This window comes from Triturus cristatus, chromosome 11, assembly GCF_964204655.1.
Source record: "Triturus cristatus chromosome 11, aTriCri1.1, whole genome shotgun sequence".
NCBI lineage: Eukaryota > Metazoa > Chordata > Amphibia > Caudata > Salamandridae > Triturus > Triturus cristatus.
Window position 1 is genome coordinate 832,503,455 of NC_140594.1, and position 7,458 is coordinate 832,510,912.

The window sequence follows — 7,458 nt, forward strand, 5'->3', positions numbered from 1 at the left end:
GACATGTTCAATGTTGAACGTCTTGGAGTCTCTTTCAAATTTAGCACTTTTTATATTAATGGCACTATCCTTGAATATCTGAATGTCCTTATCTATTTTCTCCGATAGAGCCTTCTCTTCTATGACAGACTGGTTGTCCTTAATAGCCTGTGTTAGCTGTTCCAGTTCCTCTGCTTCTTTCAAGCATAGCCTTTGAGCCGTCTCGATTGTGTGGACCATAAGGTCTCTACTGCACTTCGTGTTGATGAAACTAAAGCCTTTTTTGTATTCACTATCTTCAATGAATATGACGGGAACGTTTTTAACTTGGAGTCCCCAAGGGATTGTCCCAGATTTTAGGTGATCCAAGAGAAAATGTCCGTGCAACTCGGTACGGATATGTTTTTTATGGAGGCGGACTAATTTTTCAGTTTCAGTCTGTTGTCTTGCTGATGAATTTAATGAGATTGTTGAAAATTCTATATATGACTTTCTGTATATGACAACGTGTCTTTTTCAGCCATATTTTTACAGGGAGGGAGCCTGCCTGTAATTGGTTTTATCGGTATCACTAGGGAAACACCTTATTTTGGAGGTCCCTACTCACGCGGGTCATTACCCGCTCTATAATCAGGAAAAAGAGAGGAGTTAGGCCCCAGTCTCCAAGAGCTCCAAAAAATAGGTCTATTATGTACAAGGATAAGTGAGTTATACCAGATAGGGGAATGCAGAAAAGATTCACGGGTAATAGAGGCCGGACTGACAAGGGGCTTTAAAAGAGAAGAGGTATATTTAAATAGGGGAAATAAAGTATGAGGAGCTTTAGTAGAGAAACAAACAACTTCACTAAAGGAGAAGGGTAACAGAAGCGTTTGTTCAATGAGAAGCCAAAGAGGAGTAAAAGGAGAGGGAGCTGATGCGAGCCATCGTGAAGCTTGACGTAAGGAAAAGGATCTATGATAGAGGCGAAAGTCAGGGAAATTAAGTCCACCATTGGATTTGGGCCTTCGAAGAAGAGCTAAAGAAATTCTAGACTTCTTGTTATTCCAAAGAAATTTTGACAGACATGAGTCAATACGTTTGAAGTAGATTGCAGGAATATGAACGGGTAGCATAGAAAATGTATATATTAGAATAGGGGCTATCATCATTTTGATCGAATCTAATCGTCCCCAACAAGATAGAAAAAGAGGGTTCCAAGCGGAGAATAGTTGTTTAATTCGAGACAAAACTGCAGACATATTTAGTTTGATTGAAGAGAGAATAGAATTAGAGAACCAGATACCTAAATATTTAATCTTCGAACTGTTCCAAGCAAACCCAGTAGATGAAAAAAGATGGGGAAGGCAAAATTTAGTAAGAGGAAAGACCAATCAACTCTGTCAAATGCCTTCTCTGCGTCAACAGAGATAGCAGCCAGAGGAGTAGAAAAGGATGAGACTTTATTTAGAACATTAAGGAATAAACGAGAATTTTCAGAAGTGAGGCGGCCTTTGACAAATCCACATTGTTCTTTACCAATGAGATGGGGCATAAAGGGATCTAAGCGCAAAGCAAGTATTTTGGAAAATAATTTATAATCCACATTAACTAAAGAGATCGGACGATAATTCTTACAAAACTGGGGGTTGCGACCATCCTTAGGAATGAGGCAGATGGTAGCCTCCTGGAAAGTGCCCTCCGCCTTACCAGATACATAAAACGATTGAAAAAGTTTTAAAGGTTTGGGAAGTAGAAGATCAGAGAAATGTATATAAAATTCAACAGAGAAACCATCTGGACCTGGTGACTTACTTTTGGATAGGGTGGTCAAAGCCGCGGAAATTTCGTGTAATGAGAGGTCAGCTTCAAGGTCAGGAAAATTAAAATGAGAGGTAGAGGGATTAGGAAGTTTTTCAAAATAGGCTTGAATCAAAGAAGGAGTGGGAGGAGATTCTGGTGTATAAAGAGTGCGATAAAAACACTGAAATTGGTCAAGTATGTCCTGATCTTTATGCAGCAAGGTGTTATCAGAGGAGTGAATGGCTTCAATGAAGCAACGTTGTTTGCGGGATTTAAGGTAGTTAGCTAAGAGTGTCCCTGCTTTATTGCGACCACCATAATATCGAACGCTACTCCGAAGAAGTATCGATGAAGCATTATCAGTAGTGGATTTATTTAATTCCAATTTAGCGCGGATGAGATCCGGAGAAATAGAAGTACTTGAGGAAGTATAGAACTTATGTTCCAGAGATTTAATATTAGCTAGTGCAGATTTCCGTTTCTGAAGAAAGAGTTTCTTTTTCCTGGAAACAAATTCAATAATGAACCCACGCGCCAAAGCTTTAAAGGAATCCCAGAGAAGATGGGATGGAATATTGGGATCATCATTGAATGAAAAGAATTAATTAACAAAAGAATGAAAAGAAGAAGAGAAATTATGGTCAGCAAGAAGAGAATTATTAAAGCGCCAACGAGATGACTTGGGGCACGGGGGGAGTAAGTCAAGATCTGTTACGATAGGGGCATGGTCCGAAATGACTATAGGTTCAATAGCAGAAGACAGTAAATTTTGAGATAAAGATTGAGAAAGAAAAATGTAATCAAGGCGAGAGAAATATGCATGAGGGGGAGAGAAAAAGGAGTAATCTAGGGTGTCAGGGTGAGAGAGCCTCCAAGAGTCAGTGAGATTTGCTTGAGAAATAGTGTCCAGGAACTGTTTGTGAGGATTGTGAGGTAGGAAACGAACAGTTGATTTACGATCAAGAAACGGATCCACAATCTGGTTACAATCACCACCTAAAATAAAAAGGTCATCTTTATATTGAATACATTTGCTCGTAATTAAGGGCCAAAAGGAAGAATCTAGCTGTGTAGGACCATAAACATTAAGAACAGTTAGAGGTATAGAATGAATTAGTAGCCTAGTTATAATCCACCTACCTTCAGCATCAGTTTCTTGCAATAAAACTTTAAACTTTAGCTTCTTGTGACATAGAGTGGGAACACCATTTTTCCTACCGGTACAAGGCGAAAATAAGACCGTACCCACCCAGCCTGTTTTTAACTTGAGAGACTCAGGTTCAGTTAGGTGGGTCTCTTGTAAAAGAACTATATCAGGATTATATGAAGCTAGGTGGTAAAGGATTCTCTGCCGTTTAATAGGGCTAATAAAACCTTTTACATTCCAGGAGATTACTCTGAATTTAAAAACTGCAAAAAAGTAATAGACTCAAAAACTGCAGCAATAGTTAGAGATAAGAAAATGTCAATAAGTGAAGGAAAAAGGGAGTGAAAAAGAAAGAGGGAGGAATCAGAAGAGAAGCTGAAGCAATTCAAAGCATAAAGATTTGAAAATGTACAGATAAGAAAATAGGGTAATAGCCCAATCAAAGAAAGAATAAATGTAAGCAACAAGGTCATGGGAAAGAAAGGGAGGAGAGAAGGAAGAACAGAGGAAAAAAGCACAAGAAGAGACAGTACATATCCAACAAGGATGACTGAAAAAGACATACCTGAGGGGGACATAAAAGAGACGACGAGGCTATGGCGACACTCAACAAGGGAGACCTCCCAAAGTCAGGAGTCCAAATCGCACAAGGACGAAAAACTTGAAGGAAGAACATATGGGATGTAAAAAGCATACCAATCGATCTGAATGACAAGAATTAAAATTAAAAGGCAGTTAGGGTGAAGGAAAAAGCATAAAAGCACATATAAAAATATATATCACAATTAAACAAACAACTGGAAAAATCTGAGAATTGAAACAAAAACAAAAAGAGGTATGTAAGGAGAACAACTAGAGGAAGAAGAAATATTATAAGAAACCTTACTTAAATTCTTCAAAATATATCACTATAACAATAAAAATAAATACAGAAAAATATTATCCGAAAAAACCTGTAAGAAAAAAGAAAGTTAAACAGTCAGCCACAAGCAGAAGAGGAAAAATCCATGCCATTTTTGGTCTGAATATGAATAAAGTTCTTAAGTTCAGCAGGGTCTTGAAAAGTCCAAGTTCGGTTTTGGTGAGTAACTTTAAAGATACACGGATGAAAAAATCCGTATCTGGCACCTAGAGAGCGAAGAGGAGTGCGGAGGTTCAGGAACTCTTTCCTTCTTGACGCAGTGGTATTAGAAACATCCTGGGAGAGAAACACTCTTTGACCCAACCAGGAGACTTGACGTTTGGATCTCGCTGCAGAAAGAACTGAAAGGAGGTCTGTAAATTTCAAGAAGAGAATGATGACTCCTCGTGGCTTTGTTGAAGTAAATGTGCGAGGACCAAGCCTATGAGCTCTTTGAATACTAAGCGAAGTGGAGGAGGGCATATCCAAGAGTTTCGGAAGAAAGGAGGAGAAGAACGAGACAGGATCGTCACCTTCCAGGGATTCCGGCAGACCATAGACGCGTAGGTTGTTCTTTCTATTTCTGTTTTCCAAATCCTCTGTATGTCATTGGAGAGCAAGAACGGATTTTTCCAAAGAGGAGATACGATGAAAATTAACTTGGATCTCTGAAACCTGCTGCTCCATAGAGGTCACCCTGCTTTCCATAGTCGACCATTTCTCCTCCAGAAGTTGCATTTTGGAGTTGGTTTCTTCTACAAAGGGACGTAAGGCGCGTATCACCTCTAAAAGTAGTTCCATTGAGATAGGAGATGATGGTTTATCCGGAGGAGGAGAGTCGTGCTTCAACCGTTTAGTTGATGTAGTAGGAGAAGAAGATTTGTTTGAGTTTGACTGTGATGGAGAAGGGCGATTGGAAGGAACACCCGCCATTTGGTCTGCTGTAGAAGAAAAGTCTGAAGGGGAAAAGGAAGATGATGGCGTGGATGCACTCTTCGAGGGAACAAAAACGAACTTTGGGTCACGTAATTTGCCCATAGAAACCTGAGAGCTCAAATGTTGAATTGTGTAAAAAATGCAGGAGACCAGAGAAATATAAATTCCACTCAGAAAACTGCCAAGCAACCAGTATGAGGTAAACGGATCTCTGTCAGAAGAGTTAACAAGAACAGTCTTTGTGATAAATTATGGCACAAATAGTTAATTCATAGGCATCCAGAAAAAGAAAAAACTCCTCAAAGCTGGCACAGAATACGTTTAAAAGGGACCAGTGCTATGAGTCAGTCAGAAGCACCAAAGCTGGGACATTGAGGCAAAGTAAAGCAGCGTGTTCCTTACTGTAGCTGACTATCCAAGGTAAAGGAAGGAAACATGCAGGCAGCAGCTGAAAAGAATAAAAGAAAGCTGGACTTGACACAAAGGCCGCAGGATTTGGTGATTAGTATGGTGACAAATACATTGAGGAGATAAAATCACTGACGTGCGCGTTAGCGTCGCGCAGCATCTCATCAACACAAAATGGCGGATATTCTGAGGAGATAAAGTCCGCGAGTGAAAACTCGTTTATAAATCACCAAAAAAGTTCATGGTCGCGCTCACCAGTTGCGCGCCGAGTTCCGACGTCAGGAACCATCAAGAAGTCAAACACAGAGGCGCGAAAACTTTAACAGCATGCCGAGAATCGTCCCGATGCGGCGGAGCTCCGGATTCAGGCGGCCATCTTGTCGGCGCCGAAACCACGCCCCCCATGAAGGATACATTTTAATATCGCAGAAGTGGTCCTGGGAAATTACCTTAATCCACTATTACCTCCTACAGCCAAGATACCTATTAGAGTAAACATGAGCTCAAAAATCGACTATTAGGAAGAACAAAAAGATGACTGACATGCTTACATGAATCCCAGCCACTGGTAATCACTCTGGACTTCATTCTGCTCTATGGTTTTGAAACTTGTCTGAGCAATTAAAGAGAGAGTCAACCACACCCACATCAGTCTTGGTCCCTCCCCAAAAGGGAAAGTCCACCTTAAATTGCCAGGGCACATCCCCCTGAACGGCAACAAAAGCCACCCAAGTCCAGTTACTGCCTTGTTTTGCATCCATAGTCTTATGCAGCTGGAGACATAAGGTACATCATGCTTGGGACCCACATTTTGGGTATAACTCCCCTTTTCGGGGGGGGGGGTAATTTTGCCTGGCAGGTCGGATTGTTCCTTTTTGAGCAAGACTAACGCTAATTTGCATTGGGTTGGGCGTGGTCTAAATGTTTTTAGGGTAGAAAAATACATGAATGAGGGACACAGTAACTACCAGTAGCGGAGGTTAACTCAAACATTCTGCCCATCACACATATTTGTTTTCCTTGTCAGAAATGGACTGTGTGAAAGAATGCAAACTATTTTGGGGCATATTATCAAGCAGGGCGTTAAAAGTATTGCCGCTTTAGCGGCAGAAAACTGCCGCTAAATTGGCAATAATGGGCTTGATAATATGCCGCAGAGAATTCCAATAGAAGCCCATGTTCACACCAGAACATGAGCTTCTATGGAAATTCTCAAGGGCATATTATCAAGCCCATTATTGCCGCTTTAGCGGCAGTTTTCTGCCGCTAAAGCGGCGATAATTTTAACACCTTTTCTTGATAATATGCCCCTTGGTTCCTCTGAATGTGTGTAACATTTTCTTACTTCCAGGCCATAGCGATGGAGGCAGAGGGTTCCAATTGACTTTACAGGCCTTCTTCTAAGGTAGGATGCCATCATTGAAAGGTTGGTCTCATCGAGGCACATTACCCTCTGACAAAAGTGGGCTTTGTCATTCATCGTACAGTGATGGAGAAGGGTGCAAAGAGGATGAAGCACCCTTACACAGTGCCTCACCTTGGGCCAGATGTAGGAAGCATTTTTCCAGTCGCAAACATTGTATTGGGCCATTTGCAAACAGTAAAATGCATTTTGCCATGTACAGAAGGCAATATGCGGCTCTGTAACTTGTTACTGAATCGCATTTTGCTTTTTCAATTTGGTATTAGGAAGGGACGTGTTTAGGGCATCCCTTCCTAATACTATATAGCACTGGTAGGTATGAATGTTTTGTGACCAGGAATGCAGTCACAAAGAATTTGAAGTTATCACAAACTTTAAGTTGGTGGTAACCAATTTGCAAACCCATTCGCAAACAGGACCCCTTCCCCTTTGTGAATGTGGGCCCCAACATTTTTTAAGAGCAGGCAGTGGTCCCATGGATCACTGCATACTATTAAAAAATGAAAAGGAAATTTTCATTTTTCTTTTTTAAATGCATCCTGTTTTCCTTAAAGGAAAACGGACTGCACTTCAAAATAAAACACTGCTTTATTTAAAAAGCAGTCACAGACATGGTTGTCTGCTGTCCCCAGCAGGCCACCATCCCTGTAAATGCTGGCCATTACCAAAGGGTCGCAAATTGTGACCTGCCTCATTAATATTAATGAGACTGGTCTCTTATGACCCATTGGGAATGGCAAACAGTGTAAAACACACTGTTGTACATAGATGTTTGAGATTTCCTAATAGTGAATTGCAAAAATTCGCTATTAGGAAATTGCAAACAGAAGTCTATGTACATCTGGCGCCATCCTCCCACTGTTCGGTTATGACCGCTGTTTC